Here is a 17662-nt window from a genome sequence, read left to right on the forward strand (position 1 = left end):
AATTTTGTGCCACCAGCAAAACCTTCTGAAAAAACAGTGCAGATGGTTTAGCCGTGGAAACATTAACAAAGGTTATGGATAGGAAGAGGAGAACCTGGATAATCCCTTTGCCCTGGTGGCACCACTTCCTCAGCACCAGGAGGGTCAAATTCAGCCAAGCACTGCCAACATTCAGCTTAGAATTCAATTTCTTCCAATTTCCCTCTGGTTTGGGACTCCAGCTAAGCACAGCTTAGCCAAGGCTGTGCCTGTCACTGCAGCTCTGCAGGAAATAAGGATTGTTATGGTTAAGAAAGCATGGAAAAGCTTGTGTGTTCCTTTCCCCAACTACTTCAGTGTTTCTGCTAAATAAAAATCCATTTTTATTCTTAAGGGAGCCGAGCGGAGAGATGTTGTTTTACGTCCTGCTTTTTGCCAGCGATGATGTATGTCCCTTTTACAAACTTATCTCTGGGTTTTTGCTCAGTTTATAAGCTAGGAGCAATCTTTCTTTCCTAAAGCTTCCTTCTCTCACAGTCTGGAGGAACCTTGAGATTTCCTGCTGGTGATTTAAAGGGCTATAATACGCGCAGGCTAGATTTGTTTTAGTGTCCATAAAACTCAAAAATTTCATAAAACAATTGGTGAAAATAAAATTACCAAAAAATGATGTACTGCCAGCAGACTGTATAATAGTTACGGGGGAAATGGAGAATATGATTCACTGGGGTATAAAAATGACAATGTATTTATTGCAGCGCAGTGACAAGAAACTAATTTGTCCCTTTTACTTTTGAGACAGGACTTGAATTCTGATTTTTCTCCTTTCCCTCTGCTGTGGCAGCGTGCACACTGGCTGGAGAGACAGGGAGAGCTGTGGCCACCATGCCAGTTAGGGTGTCATTGCAAGAGGAAATGTCAAGAGGGGTTGCTCTTTAGAGCTAAATACTCATGGAAACTGCAGAAATGTTAACTACAAGCAAACAACTTAAGCTAAAATAAGTGTTCAAGTGTTAACCCAGAAATTGGTTTATTTGTGTGGCTGAAATAGAGTTAATTCTCCCAAACCCATTTTCTCTTTAAGTCAAACCTCTCCTGTGGCCCAGATGTTTTCCTCCTCAGGCTTCTCCAGAAGCTCACAGGAAAAACAAGCAGATTTCAAAAAACTCAGAGTGAAGACACAAGCAGCAAGTGAGGGATTTGTCTTGAGGAACCATGCCTTTTCCTCACCTCAAACTGAGCAATATGCAGCTCCTTCCCACCCTGCAACCTTTGGGCAGTTTGCCCCTTTTTGCTCTGGAATAGGGAGCTGGAAAACCTCTGTGTTAAAACACAGGTTCAGAATTAGACCTGGAATCAGGGAAAGGAGGTGTTTTTTTTTCCCTGAAAAAAAATGAAATTATGCAATGTGAAGTATAAAGCAATGGAGAAAATGCATTTGGTATTTCCAAATGAAAAGTTCCTGGGGGAATGGATACACAATAAAATTCAAACAAAATTCTACATAAAATTCAGCACCAGGAAGTGGAGATCCCTGGCACAATCAAGTAAAATATTCTGGGAGTGTCATCTTCACCTTCCTTTCTTTGGGGATATTTTGGTGGGGGGTCTCTCTTGTTTCAGCTGTGCTATCTAGTGTAAGCAAACTTCAAAAAAAAATCAAGTCCTGGAGAACAGAGAAGTTCCCTCAGACCTTGGGGTGCAGGGAGAGGCTCTGCCCATGCCACAGCAAAGGTTATTTATGTCTAAATATCCCTTTCCTACTGATCACAGAGGTGAGCACGGTGGCTCTGCTCTGTGTCCCATTGACACTCCAGCTCTAGATCATAAAGTGCTTCTGCTGGCAGTCCCTGCTCTGGAAAGCCCCAAAGAGAACAGGATTGATTCCAGGACTCTATAAACTGGGTTTTATGAGGCAAGCAAAGCAGCTAAACACATTGCCCAGGTCATTGTCCTAAAAAGCACCATAAAAGTGCTCTAAATTCTCTCTGTTTTGGGGATGGAGTGAAAAGCTCACTTCTTTCCCCCCATCTTCCACAGGTCTCTGAAGTTAATAAGTTTCTGTGGATTATAAAACCCCAGAACTGGATTTCAGCACAATTTCAATTTGTTGTTTCATTCTGTGCTATTAAATATATTTATTTTTATGAGCCCCCTCACTCTCCTGAGTCCCCAGAAATAAAAGGCACATCCTGCTGTTTGCTCCTGGCCCAGAACACCCAAACTTCCCTTGGGTGCCTCCAAATCCTGCCAAGAGCTCCTGAGGGCTGAACGTGGGCTGATGGTCTGGGGATAACTCCAAATGTGGGATGATAACCTCAGGAAATGCAGTGAGTGTCTTACAGCAGCACTGCCTGTGGAAAAGGCCCTGCACATCCCTGAGCACACATTATCCTTGAGAGGTACCACATGGTTCCCAGCCTTTTCCCAATTTCCATTTGAATCAGCGAGGACAAGGAGGGAAGCTCCAGACATCTCACCAGGCAAAGCCAGAGCACTGCACTCACCTCCCTGTCTTCTGACCTGGGAGATTTGGGCTGACATTGCTCATTTCAGCATTGCCATGGACAGCACAGAGCCTTGGAGCCTCCTCCACTAGGGTCAGAGTGGCAGGAAGAGATGGATCACCCACAGCAGGCTGAGAAAACACATTCTGCTGGGCACAGATTGAGATTATTTAGACAGAGAATCTGGGGTTTGGCGTTTCAAACCAGCTTGGAATCACAAAATCATTAAGATTGGAAAGGAGCTGTTGAAAGCACCAAGTCCAACCATTAACCCAGCAGTGCCAAATCCACCACCAAAGCACGTGGAGAAGCAGCACACCTACCTCTGCCAGAGCTTCTCCCTCACTCACTTAAGGGCTGCACATGTTCCCTCCTCACATTTTCTCCTTAAACTAGAGGTGCCAGATTTTCCTCTTACCAAATTGCTTAGCAGACATGTTTATTCTGTCATTGTCCTTGAGATTTCATTCATTTATCTGCTCATTTTGATTCTATTTTCCACCGTAGTCCTATGAGATGGAAACCTAATTGAGGCTCCTGGCTGAGCTGTAAGCTGATCAGAGAGCTGATCACACTTGGCATGGGCTGCTCTTGCCAAAAGTGACTCCTAAACTTGGGGGGAGGCCCACGGTGTTAGCTTGTGCATGAATTGCCATCCACACTGCTAATCACACCTGTTCTAAAATTTAGGGAGGAAAAGACACAGATTTTTACAATTCATTCATTCATTCAGCTGCAATACACAGAAGACAAGAGTCAAAAAGCTGACTATTGCCCACAGAAGATGAGTCCAGGTGAGGTCCTGATATCCTCACAGGTACTCTGCAAACACTCCAGAGAAATTTATGAAAGCATCTGCTTTTCCTGCAGTAAAACCAAGTTTCTGGTCCTCCCACACTTTCAATCCTGTCATGGCAAAATCCTTGTCCAGCTAGCAGGCACAGGGAAGCTATTTTGTGACTATTTCTAAGCAATGGAGAGATTTAGTCACCCATTGTTTTGCTTTATTTCCATGATGTTTAGATGGTTTTGATTTTGGATTAAGGATTTTTTTGTTTTAACATCTGCTGAACCCCAGTAAAGCTCATTGTACAAGAGCATGAAGCTTTCAAACAATATTTTCCCAAGATAAAGCAGTTTGGAGCATTTTAGAGGTGAGTTCACGATTTCTCATGGCTGAAAACAAATCAGTCTGTGCTAGCACGTCTCTTGCTCTCCAGAACAATAAAAATTAAAGCCTGGAACAACAAAAAATTAAGTTTAAAGATGTTTTCACATTTCTTAGGAGAGCTGCTTTAGAGCCAGAGCCAGCACTGACCTGTGAGGAGCCCTGGCAGGGCAGCAGTGTTGGTTCCCCCACTGTTCTCAGCCCACACCTGTTTCTCTCCCTTCTCTCACTAAAGAAAGCTTTAAAATTACATTTATTCCATTTGTTTTCTTTTCTTTTGCTCTGCTGGCCAAGGAGAACACTGCTGCAGAGCCAGGTGTTATGAGATCAGCACAGACTGTAGATGTACACAGTTTGTGTCTGATGGAGGAGTTGATAATTAGCACTAAAGCAACAAAAAGGGGATTATTACCAAAAATCACAAGTAGTCCCTGTCTCAGTGAGGCCCAGAGTACCTCAGCCTACCAGTGTTCTTCTGGAGGTTTTTAACCTTCCCCTGCATGGATTTTTTAGGAAGAATTATGGGATTACAGACATATTCCCACAGCCCAAGCAGGCGGGCAGGTAACTCAGTGCAAAGGGCATCACGCAGGAGCCAGGGGCTGAGTGTGGCCATCCCAGGCAGCCCCTGAGCCACCAGCAGCTCACTGAGCCCAGCTGAGGAGGCCAGACCAAGCAGCTCAGGCAGGGAATATCCCCATTCCCTCCCTCTCACTGCCTCCAACACTCTCTTCTGTGTGCTGGCTCAAAGGGCTGGCACAGAAATACCCAGCAGCCTGTGGCAGCTCCCTGGTGGGTGCTCTGCACAGAGGGGTGCAAGGATGGAATTCCCCCCGTGCTCCAACACTTGGCTGCCCTTTTCTGCTCCCTCCTCTCCCCTCCAAGAAGTTTCTTTTTCAAATGTTATTGTATTTGCACCATTAATGTCACCATCTGAGCTCCTCAACCTGCACACAGCAGCCCTTACAGCGTGGATTTATTATCCAAATGCCAAGAGTCTTGTTATCCCTAATGAACTTTGGGAAGCAGGAGGACTCGTGCATGATGCTCTGGGTTTATTTTCCCAGCTGTCATCTTTTAACTACTGAAAAATGTTACCCCTTTAAATCATGCAGCCCCAGATATATGTGTCTGCTTAAAGCCTGGTAACTCTGCTGACAGAACACGTGGTGACCCTTCCCCAGAACAGCTGATGGCTTTCAGATATTAAACAGGATCCATTTTCTTAGACTTTGTCTGGAATCAGTTTCATGGCCAGAAATCTGAATTATGCTAGCCCAAAGAAAGGAAATCTGTGAATTTGCCCTGGAGATGAATTTCCTAAAAGACCAGGAATACATGCATGTAGACACTGAGATTAGCAAGCCATTCTCCTCACTTTGTTACAGAAATGAACTGTATCTTTTGATCAGTTAATAATTTATCCCATTGAAAACACTTGATTAATTTAACCTCTTTGCAGCTCTTGTTTCTCCACAGATCCCAGTTCCACAATGCATGAGGCAGCCTTGTGGTTGAACAGGTAAGTGACACTCTGGATGTGTCACGTAATAAACATTGGCTCTGCTCAAAAACTGTGAACTTAATACTTTGGTTCGCACATGCAAACTATTAGTTTGGGATATGGGATACTGCTGCACACAACTTTAAATTTTATAGAAGAAAAGACTCTCATACCAGCAGGGTTTTATAGTCCCAATTTTCATGGGAAGTACTTGACAGAGAGGCGTGAACACAGCTGAAACAAATTCACTTAAGATGTTACACGCTTCCCTCAGATTGCACATGTGTTTAAGGGTTCTGCTGGGCTGTGGACCAAAAATCCAGTCATAGAAATCCTTCTTACTTGCTCTGAAATTTTGTTTTAATACTTCTGGCCCATCCACACACAGGCTGAAGTTTCTGATAGAGGTCTGCAAGAGCAGAGTTAATGTTCACCACAAAATTCTCCCATTTACATGGTGGGGTGAGACCAGCTGCTATAGAACAGATAAAAGGTGGTGGGAAATGTCCCATGCCAGCAATACCCCCAAGTTCAGCCTGTTTCTCTTTAGAAACCAAAAACTTTAGAGATCAAAAACTGTTCTGGAGAGATGGCAGGTATCACAGCTTTCTCACCAAGTGAAAGAGGGTAACAGCACTTCTGTGAACAGAAACCATTCACTGAGAAATTTCTGTGAGCAATTAACTGCACCAACCCTGTTTTCTTCACAAGTATTTACAATGCAGCAGGCTACTCTGACACACAGCAAGTCTTCAGTTACCTCTGGTTGTCCACACAAAGTGTAACATTGTATGACTAACAAAAATAACAGAAACAGAAAAATTCATTTATATCATTTATATAATGTATAGTTTTTGTGTCTGAAAGAAAACAAACCCCCAAACCAGCACTGGTAGAGTTAAGATGTTTTGGACAACAACAATTATTTTTTGACCACAATCATCATCCAACCACCACCATATCCAAACCACTCAAGGTCTCATCACCTCTTGCCCATCCCTTTAGACCCCAAGGTGCATTTCCTCAATTCCAGTAGCAGAAGTTCCTACAGACACTTCCAGCTGGACATGAATTCACCATGAAAAGTCATTTCCAAGCCCAGCATTCAGCCTCTTTTGCACTGGATGTGGAGCAAGTGAAGCAACACAGGAGGAAAGAAGTTTCAAACATTTTTGTTGAAGTTGATGGTAGCTTCTTGCCAATTCTTTACATTGCACGCAACTTCCCCAATGAAAGAAGAGAAGTGAACACCTCCATATATATAATGATATATATAGACATGTATTTTGAGGTATATTGTCCAAGCTCCAAAAACAAAAAAGAACATAAGTAGCTCAAAAATTAATTGGGGTTGTTGTGCTTTTTTTAACTTTTTTTTTGTCTTCTAGTCCCTGCATCTTTACAGTGGAGCCAGATAACATTTTAAAGCCATTCTCACAAACCACAATTACTTGAAACACTTAAAACAATAGCCAAGATGCTTATTTTCACTCTGTGGAGAACATGCCTTTATGCAGTTTTTCTGTTCTGTTTTCATTTTTCTACCTTTTTTTTTTTTTTGCCACCTGATTCCCCAAGAAGAGGTTTCTTGACATCTGCACAAGCTCACATCATGCCCTAACCTGTGATTATAGGGAATTTCATGCTTGTATTGCCCTCAGTGGCTGTGGGGGATCTTGGGTTGCTGTGCTGAGAGGATTCCACTGTTGGTCAGAGTTGTGCTCAGAGAGATCAGGCTTTTGCAGGAGTCCAGCACTTGTGACCCTGCCCCAGGGAGGCAGCAGTGGAACCACAGCTGAGGCACCACACTTTGGGATGATTCTGTGAAAGCACAGCTCCTTCTTACAGGGAATAAACAGTTGGATGAGAAGGAAAGTGCTGGATCAAAACCAGAGGGGTTCCTACCCCAGGGTAGCACAACTTTGTTCTGGTGGTATCTCAAGCAGAAGCTTTGGAGGGTGTTTGGAAACCAGTACAGCCAAACCCCGTGTGATCAAATACAGATTTTCCACAGCAAAAACCACTCCCCATCACAGACCTGTCCCTGTGATAATTGCCTTAAATTGTCTCTCTCCACCCCTCCCCTCTGGAGGTGTGCTCCCTGTAATACCCTGATCTCTGAGAACCATAAATCTACCCCAGGGGGTCTCTGAGGCACTGTGCTGGGAATTTGCTAGAGCAGGGTTGGGAAGCAGTTCTGTTCTTTGTCCTCTGACAGAATAATCCAGAATTATTGAAATTCATGGTGGGTAGGCATGGAATCAGCATTTCTTTCCCTTGAGCAGCTTGTTCTGTTAACTGCTAAACCTTGTAAAGCAAAGCCATCCTTTCCTCTGGGGACAGGAAAGGTTTTGAAGCTCCAGAAGAGTGAAGGCGTATTGTCTCTCACAATCAAAAATCAACGTGTTCAAGCATAAGATCTGCTTGTACTTGAGCATTCCTTGGTGAAGGAATTGGAATTGCTGGCTGAATTTCCCAGCCACTCCAGCCCGTGGCTGAGCATCCCTGCTCTGCCCTTGCCCTGGTGTGCAGGCAGGTCCTGCTTCAGAGACCTCTGGGGCCAGGTTTAACCTGCCCCTCAGTTACTCGATCTGGGAAGGAAAGGAACAAAAGATCTCAGCTCTGAAAGGCCCCAGCTCAAGCCAGTCCGAGGGCACACGATGGTAACAGCCAATTATGATGGGATTATAAAAGATGGCATTACAGCACTGCAAGTATTGATCGAGCCTTTAGCCATAGAGACATTGAGAGAGAGAGAAGGAATGAGTGGGAGATCAATATATGCATCTTTAGGCCTATTTATCTCTGGGTGATTTTTCCATTCCCCTTCCTGTTCAATATGGCATAATTTACCTTCATAAAGTGTTCAGCGTCAGGGGTCCATTATCAGAGTAATCAGTTTTGATTAGTAGAGAAAGGGTACAAAATTGTTTAGCCTCTAGATAGAACTGTGAAGAGTGAGTAAACTATGCTTGACAGCACCTAATGCAGTTAGAATGTAGACTTAATTTGATTCCAATTCTTTATGGCTTTCCATGATTTCAAGCATCTATTGGTTTGTTAGAAAAATATAATAGGAAATGGGCTGTGGCAGGTGGGAGGGGAGAGGGAGGAGAGAGATAATTTAAGTTTGCAGGATGCAATTTTCCTCAATATAAACATTCTAATGCAATTTGATGCCTGTTGTGTTTTGGTGCGCCTGGCAGGAGCTTTTATTTTTCAAATTTATTTTTAGCACTTTGAGGGTACTCAGGGGGTAACCCAGTCTGGGTGGTTGGATGTTTATTCCCAGTGCCATGAGCTCAGCCTCTGACCTGCAGCTCAGAGCTGGGAGTCAGGGCTCTTGTCTTTCCTTCCCAGCTCTTTCCCTTGAGTGGTGCTGCAGCACTGTCTCCTCCTAACTCGTGTTTGTTCCTTTTCAAGTGGAGTGGAGAATCCTGTGAGATGCATTAGTGGTGGCAGAGGTCTTGGAGATCCTCTGGTGAAGGGGCTGTCCTACTTTGAAGTCAATCAGTGATCAGGAGGGGGTTAATGCTGCTGAACACGCTGTGAGTGTCAGGGAAAAGCCATTTAGGGTTTTACTGGGCAATGACTTCACTCTGCTCCAGCTCTCAGGACAACCAGCAGAGCAGTGTGCTGGAAAGGGTTAGCTGTTTTCCCAATCCTCAGTCCATCTCAGTCATGCCTGAGGCAGCTGTTCCACCATTCCACCTCTGCCAGGTGGACACAGAGGTCATTCAGGTGACAATGTGACAGGAGAGGAGTGGGGACAGCCCCTTCCCTTGGCTGGCACATCCCTGCCTGTGGTGGGAAGCCATGGCCCGGTGTCCATCACACCAGGGTGCAGAGCTTAGTCCTACATGCACATCCCAAATGGAGAAATCCTCATCCTCACTGCCCCCTGCTCTTCTCTTACAGTGAACCAACACAAGGATTTAACCTCAGCCCTGAGTTAGGTCAATACTCACCTGTGGAGAGGCAGGAGATGTGGGGGCAGAGCAGACAGGTCACCTCCTGCACACCCATAGCAAGAGGCACAGGGCAGCTGGCTGCCTCATCTGCAGCTCTAAAACTTTATGTGGAGGTAAAATTGATGATAAAACCTGAGTGTGCCAACTCCCATTGCATTTAGCTGAGGCTTTTAAACTCTTCCCACATACCCATCTTGCTCTAAATCCTCCCCCAGTTTTTTTTTCTCTCTGTCTCTTTAGTTTTTTCCCTGTTTTTCCAAGAGAAGTTGAGCAGCTGAAAGGGAACCAAAGAAAATTCTTGAAGTTGGCTGATAAAATCCAGCAAAGGAGCAGCCTGGATCTTGCATCCCAAAGCCAACTGAGCCTCTGGAGCTCACACCCAGCTGGTATCTCTGCCTCTGCCCATCTGTGAGGGTCCCTGGCCCCAGGTGAATTATCAGTAACACTCTGTAGGACATATTTATTTTTCTAGTTTTATTGATAAAATTAGAGCTGCACAAACCCATTTGAGTAATAGGCTCTCCAGTCACAGATCCTGTAGTGTTTGGTTTATACACTCTAGTGGCCAGGGCTTTTAATACCTTTTAACACTGAAATGGAGACAGTGCTGCTTGTTCCTGTGCTTTTACTGAGTCTTGGGATAATTTGGGCTTGTGTTTATTACCCCAGCTCCTGGAGGCAAGGGACTGCAAGAAAATCTTGGCTATTGTTTTAAGCATTTCAAGTAATTGTGGTTTTGTGAGAATGGCTTTAAAATGTGATCTGGCTCCACTGTAAAGACGCAGGGACTAGAAGACAAAAAAAAAGTTTAAAAAATCACAACCCAGCCCCCACACAAGCAAACAGCACACACCAGCAGCTGGGGCTGCCCCTGGATGCTGGGCAAGGTCTGTGTCCTCCTCTCCAGGATGGGATTCCCCATCCCACAAATCTTCTCTCTTCCCCCTGCTCCATCCCTTCCCTCAACCCTCCTCCTCCATTTCTCATCCACTGGAAGGAAATGCCAAAAACAACAATAATTAGACAAGTAGGAATGGCAGGGATGGTGCCTTCCCCTAAATACCCACAGGCCTGACTGTGCTCACAGAGACTCCAGGGCTGGCACCTCTGCTCGTGGTGGCACTGCCCAGCTCCTCGTGTCCCCTCTGTTCCACTGGCACTGGTGCTCCTCAGGAAGGAGCTGTGGGAAAGGCTCCTGTGAGCAGCACATGGCTCAGCTTTGGGAGGGGGGACAGGCACAGAGAAAGCAGTTCTGGGATGGGGTAGGGGACAGCCACACCCTCACCTGCCCTTCTCAACACCTGCAGACAAGCTAAGTGGGATGTCTAAGCTGCATGAAAAAGTTGGTGCTTGAAAGGCAAGGAAAAGTTGTTTGTTTTAAGAGTAGATGTAACAAAACCCTTTGGGATCCTGCTAGCAAAGTTAACAAGTCAGCTTCAGGTAATTTGAGAAAAAAGCCTGTTGCAGGGAAGTGATGCTCTCGGGAGGTCAGCAGCACCTTCCTGCAGCTGGGCTGCTCCAGGGCCATCTCCTTCATCATTTTCTCTCTCTGCCCAAGCATCTCACCTGATTTCCTAGGAAATAAAATTATGACATTTAACAGCCTCAGCAGAATATAAAACTCAACAGCCTGTGCAAGAAATACCTGTGCACCCACAGTCACATGCCCAAAATCTTTTAAAAATCTTGATCATTCCTCTGGACTTAGGTAACGAAATCTGGTTGAAGGAAAACATCTGAAAACACCAAAAGCAGCACAACTGTGCCTTTCTGAAGGGACAGAGGTGCAAAGGGTTGCAGTGGGGTTTTCCTCTTTTCCCCACTGCATGTCCCAGCTTGTAAGGCTGGAAGACCCAACAGCAAAAGAAAAATCCCAAAACAGGTTACCAGTTTTTCTATCACATGAAGGGATGGGGAAATGGGGAAATGAAGAAGTCAATCATTTTTTAAAGCTTTGCAAAAGTATTTCATGAACAAACAGTTGTTCCATTTTATACCCTGCAAATGTAATAATTTTTTCTCTCCAGAGTTCTTATTTAAGGTTTTATTGTGAGGCTTAGCAATCACATGTTGATGCAATTAAATTAATCTCTCTTTGATGGCTGATCTGACCTTGCTGTCTATAAAATGGTCAATGTCCCAGTTAAATTTTGCAAACAAACAAAACCAGTATCCTGCATTCAGGGTCTTCAAACTGGAATTTAAGGTGCAGTTTTTTCTACTATTACAGAAACCTGTTGAATCTAGCAATTTCTTTAAGCTCTCTTCCCTACAGCTGAGCTACATAAATCCCTTCTCCTCTGTCAGCTTCCTTTGTGGACGCCTCTCTTCCCAGAAAAGTCCTCCTCTGGGGGACCTGCGGGTTCCTGTGCTAGTTATTCACAGCACACGTGTTTTTGGGGCTCTACATCACCACCACAACAGGGATCTCACATCCACCTTCAGTTAGCAAGGCAGTATTTATTTCATCTTCCTTTCCTGCTTTGCTCCACAAGGGAGAGGGGCAAAAGCCAGAGGAAAGACAGGAGCCAGGGGAAGTTATCTTTCATAAAAAAACCTAATAAAAGGGTAGAGTTTTTCCTTTTCTTTCCCAAGTAGCTCTGTTTTCTCAGTATTCAACCACAATGAAGGCAGGTAAAAGTGCACGAAGATAACAGTTCATGTGAACAGATAATGGTGCAAATTGTGGGATAACTAAAATAGCTCAACAAAATAACCTAAACAGACCCTCTCTGTTGTTTCTGACAAGTTCTGGGACTCTGCCCTTCCTAGACACACTAAGAACTGGAATTAAAGGTTATTTCAGCCTTGAAGAGCTCAGGCAGAACATTCAGCTCCAAACTCACCTATTTCTAAAATGTCTGAAACAGCAAAGATTTTGCTAGAAGGTAAAAATAATAAACAAAAGGAGCTATTCTAATTTACTGTTTTTTCATTGCACAGATGCACATATCTAAGAATTATCCACTCAAAACCCACATACCTGCAAGGAACTAGCTGGACCTGTGTCAGATCTTTAAATTAGGTATTTCCCAGCAGAGAACAGCCACTCAGGAACTTCACCCATTAAAAACAGGGGAGGTGAAAAAACTCTCCTGATCCCTTTAATTCCAAGAAGAGAGGAGAGGGGGATTCTTCTTATTTAACATGCAACATCAAAACCCAAAAATAAAGTTATTCCATTCCTTCCTGTAGCAAACCACACAGAGCCTCATTTATCTCTTCTGGTGCCTTATCCAGGCAACACTTTTAAACACATTTTCTCCCTTTACAGGTATTTACCTCTCTCCTTCCACACTGTCCTCTCACCATAAAAAGTCATTTTGAAGCATCTTGGAGTCAGAACATTTGGACATTTCCCAGCACACAGCAGTGCCCAAACACCCTCTTATCCAGTTCTGGGGCAGGTTTTATTTCATGAGATGGTCAAGGAGAGCTGCAGGTTGTGCCTACACCCACACAGCAAGCTGACCTGAGCCTATCCCAAACAGGAAATGACAGCATCAAATCCTCCAGGCATAATTTCAAGGGGGAGGAAGCAGGGAATAAACTTCTGTAAATTAAATTATTGTTCCTATTTGAAATGCCTGTCCTCACCTGCCTCCCCCAGCCACGGGCAGGTAAACAAGGAGCACAAATCACCTGCTCTTCCCTGTGAGCACTGGGTGTCGAGGCAGATGTGCACAGGTGTCACCAGGGCTGCTCAGGTGAGCAGAATGATCCATTTAAGGCTTGGGCCATGACCCAAAGCTCAGGTGGCTTCTGCAGGAGTCCTGGCAGAGCTGCTGTCCCTCCCCAGCACCACAAGCTCCTTTTTCTCTCTGTACAGGATCCTCTCCATTTTCAAATAGCACAACAAAGCTCATGCCTCTCCTCTGTGCCTCCCAACAAAGCTGCTTTGTCTCCTTTGCACTTAACAAGACAAAGAAGATGGTTAACAAGAACTTTTGCAGATATGTTTTATTTTTATTTTTAAGACCTTCGGAAGCCAACTCATCTGCTCTCATGGGCTTCTTGCTGATATGTCTCACTTTATTAGTGACTTTGGCCTTGAGTGTCTCAGCTGTTTGATCAATACTGCAGGGGGTCAGTGATATTTTCTCACTTTTAGTGTCTCGCTGCCTTTAACTTTGTCACCTGATGAACAGCACTACCCCTGGAACGCTTATCTCGTATCGATTTTCTCCAGGCTCCTGCTGCATTTCCAGCTGTCCCACCATTTCCCTCCCTGTCACCACATGCCCATTTAATGTTAACTTATCCCCTTTCTCCTAGGCTTTTCATTCTTACGGGGTCTTTCGCCTCCCCCCTCTTGCCCAACAGCAGATTGTCAAAAAAACAATTTCCTTTTTTCACCTGACTCATTGTTATCCTTCAGCCGTTCATTGTTTGTCAGCCCGTGGCCGGGCTCACAGAGAGGGGCTGCCTTGAAGCAGATGTTTGAACCCCCAGCCACACCACCCAGCCTGGGATGGAGGGCTCACATTAACCACAGAAAGTTTGTCTCCCTCACCAATAAAACTTTTCCTCTCAGCCCCATAGCTCAGAAAGGAAAACAAAACCATTTTTGCACAGCGAGGTAGAACAAACAGAGCTGTTTAATACCTTCTAAATGATAGCAGTTTAAAGATCAAAGCTGCTTTTGGGGAGCACCGGAAAGCAGAGCCTTCCTTAGGGCAGGGTGTGTTCAATTCCCCTGTACCTGGCCACAGGATGGAGAAGCCTCTCCAGCCACCTCTGGGAGCAGGGAACTGTTTTCAAAACTAGCAAGGTGCTGTCTGAAAGGAATTAACTCATTCCATTCTCAGCATCTGAGAAATTTGGCCATGAAGAACCACTCCTGCAAACAGGCTCGTTTCCAGAGCTCTGGGATTCCTGCCCTGTGCACTCACTTTGGTGAGGGCAGAGTACTCTTCACACTCAAGATGAGACTGAGAATCATTTCCAGTGAGAGAACCTTACAAACATACCTCAGTTTAGAAATATCTAAAAGCAAACCAAAGCAAACCACCTAGAATTAAAAAATAAATCAGGAGATCTAAACCAATACTCCTGCTTTTGCATTCTAACAGAAAAATATAAAGTAAAATAAGTTTCACCTGATACCTGACATGTAAAAGCTCCATTTATGAAGGAAAAAGAGAAGGAATAATTTACATAATTCTATTTTCAGTCATTTGGGTGGGAGTCCATTGGTTTCAGCAGAGCAGATCTAACAGGTTTCCATGTTTTTTCCCTGTTACCAGCTCTGATCTTCAGCCCTTCAAAGTCCTGAGCTCAGGGCTGGAGAGATGGTGAAAGACAATTGCTTATCTTGTTCTACTTTTAAAGTATGTCATTGCTCCATTTGTAGGCAAATAGCACAGTAAATCTCAGGAAAACTCTTCCACTACCTGAATTAACATAGGAGCTGTCCTCTGCAGTACTCACCCCAACATTTTCCTGATTTATACCTTTTGAAATGTATATTTTCAATGAACACACCACCCTTGAACAGCTGAGTATCCTTCCACGGGTTCAAATGCTGCCAAGGAAATCTGGGGCACTGAGCAGAGAGTGGGGCTGGATCATTCCCACACCCAGGAATTAACCAGGAGGGAGAACTGATTTGGAGCCCAGGCAGGTGAACCATCACTAAGGCAGATGAGGAGGTGCTCACCACGATGCAGGTGAAGCAGCAGAGCTGTCCAGAGCATGCAGCAGAACCAGGGAACAATTCTTACCAGTGAAGGGTTTCACAGAAGCTGGGACTGAGGGAAAGGAATCACAGGCAAGCAGCAGACTCTGGCCAGCAGGACAAGCAGAGTCCCAGGGGGTGGAACAAGAGTGCAATGGTGAGTGCTGCTGCCATCACCTCCCACCAGAGCAAGGATGCTCCACAGACCTGCCCAACTCCCTGCTACCAATCCATTCTGTCCCAAAGGAAGTTATGGACAGGTCTCACCCTCTCCTTTTCTCCTGTGGTGGGTGAGAACAGCACACTCACTCTGGGCTGTCCCTTTGTCCCTGTCCTGCCCATGAGAGGCTTTCAGAGCCCTGGGGTCCTCCTGTGCCTTCCTCCGAGCCATCCCAGAGGATGGAGCTGCGTGCCTGAGGAGCCCTGCAGGTCCCTGCCCAACACTGAGCCCTTCCCTCAGCGCCTTTACCCCTGCCCAGCCCTCTCACCCCCTGCCACTGACCCCAATTTAGCATCCACCTGCTGTTTTATTCACCTAACAAGTTTATTCCTTTGTCAGGTGCAGCCTCGTGTGGGAGCGCTGCGCCGGGACGGGCCCAGCGGGATTTATTGCAGTAACAGGTTTATTCCTACAGCAGCTATTCATTTCTGCAGATTCCCATCTCTCTGGCTCCCTGTGCCTTCCTGAGGAGCTCCTGCACAGAGCGAGCCTGCATTGCCCTCCTGCGGCCGGCACCCGGCTCCCCGAGCCCGCACATTAATCATAGCAGCAGCAGTGTAAAATTCAATTTTACCTCTCCATTCATTCTGAGATGAGTTGAAGGCCGGCCTTGTACATATAAACCACACTTTACTTCATCAGAGCCCTGGTAACAAATGGAGTGTCTTCTTCGGGGAGTTTAACCATCAAAAAACACCGCGCCGTTTAATTCCACGCGTGCCGAGGGTCAAAGAAGGAGCTCTTGGCATCAGCAAATGCTTCAGCCCTCAGCTGCGCAGTAAACTATGTTTTAGAGATTGTTCCTCAATACGAAATGATCAGTCCATTTATCTGCTAAAGCAGCCTGTCTCTTTGTTCAGTCTCCCAATATTTTTTCCGCTGACCTGATCTGGACAATAAACCAAAGTCATCTTAAGATATTCACCGTTCAATTTGTTACTTGAGTGCCTCCGGGCCCGGCTGGCCCTGCCGTCAGCATCCCGGGCTCCCCAGCCTTCACCACTAACCCCAGTGTCCCTGCAGTGTCCCAAACCCCTCCAGATGCTCTCCCTAGCATCCCCCTCTCACCAAACACACCACAGCACTTGCAGAAGGATTTGGGGCTCTCTGGAGCTGCTTTTGCACAGCCACAGCCTTTCCCCAGGCTGGTTCCCTTTCAGGAGGGGGAGCTGGTCTGAGCTCAGGGGTGCCCAGGTCCCCTCTTTGTGCCCTGACCCTCTCCTGGAGCTGCTGAGTGCTGCCACCTGCACTGAACAGGGCTTGGAAGTCCCACCACAGCTTGAGTGAATGCATCTGAGCCAACATGCAGGGCAGGAATTTATCACTTATCTCCTCCTATAGCTGGAATTTTGCCTGTTTTGCAGCAGTGTGGTGCAGGAACTCACCACCCTTACACTTCTTTGCACACTGAGCAGCAAAGGCCAATGAAATGGACTGTGTCCCTCTTCCTCAGAAGGGGATTTAACTCATGCACAGCCAAGTCACTGCTGGCCATCAGCATCTCACTGGTGTCTGCTGTCTGACTGGTAACTTCCAGCTTTAGAACTGCTTTCCCTCTCTCTCTACATCACTTTATGGGAGGCTTTTAGAGACTCAGTTCCACAAGAGGTTTCACAGTACCTCAAGGGGCTGAGCTCACACTGGCACTGCCACCTCAAATTACCTTTTCCTGGCTACCTCAGGTATCTCAGTTGGAAACTGGGTGCCGTGCACCTTATCCCTTGGCATCAGCAGTCCCTCTGCACTGCTTGGAAGATCAGACACCCACACAAGGCTGTGGTGTCCACTGCAGGAGCCAGACACCCAAAAGTCAGCCCTCACAGCTCCCTGACTCACACCCAAAGTCCTTTCATGCATGTAGCTGTAAATAACTAATGCAAGTTTATACTACAGCGATGAGGGATTTAATCTTTAAAGATGTTAAAAGAGCTTCCAAACCACTGAACCATCCTGGCTGCACAGACAAGACACTGCCTGGAAAAGCTGCTCCTCATAATCAGTAATTTTGATCCACTTGCCATTTTTCATGAGGTGTTTGCTCCATGAGGAGCTCTGTATCATCAGTTCAGCATCACATCGAGCAGTGAGATTTTAATATCATCCTGCTGACTGCAGCTTTCTCACTGCCTCCCACCTTGGCTGTGCCACACCAGCCCTTCAGCCAAAACACCAGCCTGCAGAAGGAAATGAGAGGTGCTGGAAGTCTCTAGAAGGACACTTTCATTTCACTGCAACAGCCCAGTGAGTTGGACTGTTGTGGGTGTGTGTGTGTGTGCAAAGCACAGCTTGGAGAGACACCTCAACAGCTGGGCAGTGCCATAATCCTAATTGGTGCTTTTTTCACTGCAAACTTTCATTAAAAACATTCTTTATGTTTTTTCCCAAGGAAGATTCCAACCCTTTATCCGTGTTTTGAAGTTTCACCCTGCTTCTTTCTCAGTTTTTTGAACAGAAAGGGAGGGGAAACAAGCTTTCTTTGCTTTTTTCTCTGGAAAAGCACAGCGAGGAGAAGGATGTGGCAATATACTTTCTGCCACTCAGCCAGAGAGAGTGAAGTGGGGAAAAAAGTGCAACTGAAATCAAGCACAGCATTTAAAGATCAGGCAGCACTGAGAAATATCAGATGTCAGCAATCT

At 45.6% G+C, this 17662-nt stretch overlaps 1 long non-coding RNA gene across 1 annotated transcript; it reads right to left on the minus strand.

Annotated features, from left to right (window-relative positions):
• Positions 1-9588: 9588 nt before the first annotated feature.
• On the minus strand, positions 9589-12737 carry LOC147650186 (uncharacterized). Its single transcript, XR_015277106.1, has 3 exons — positions 12412-12737; positions 12113-12231; positions 9589-10703 (listed from the first exon to the last, which is right to left on the minus strand). It is a non-coding gene; the product is annotated as an uncharacterized LOC147650186 (long non-coding RNA).
• Positions 12738-17662: the final 4925 nt, after the last annotated feature.

This window comes from Cyanistes caeruleus, chromosome 16 (assembly GCF_971803275.1).
Source record: "Cyanistes caeruleus chromosome 16, bCyaCae1.hap1.1, whole genome shotgun sequence".
Classification (NCBI taxonomy): domain Eukaryota; kingdom Metazoa; phylum Chordata; class Aves; order Passeriformes; family Paridae; genus Cyanistes; species Cyanistes caeruleus.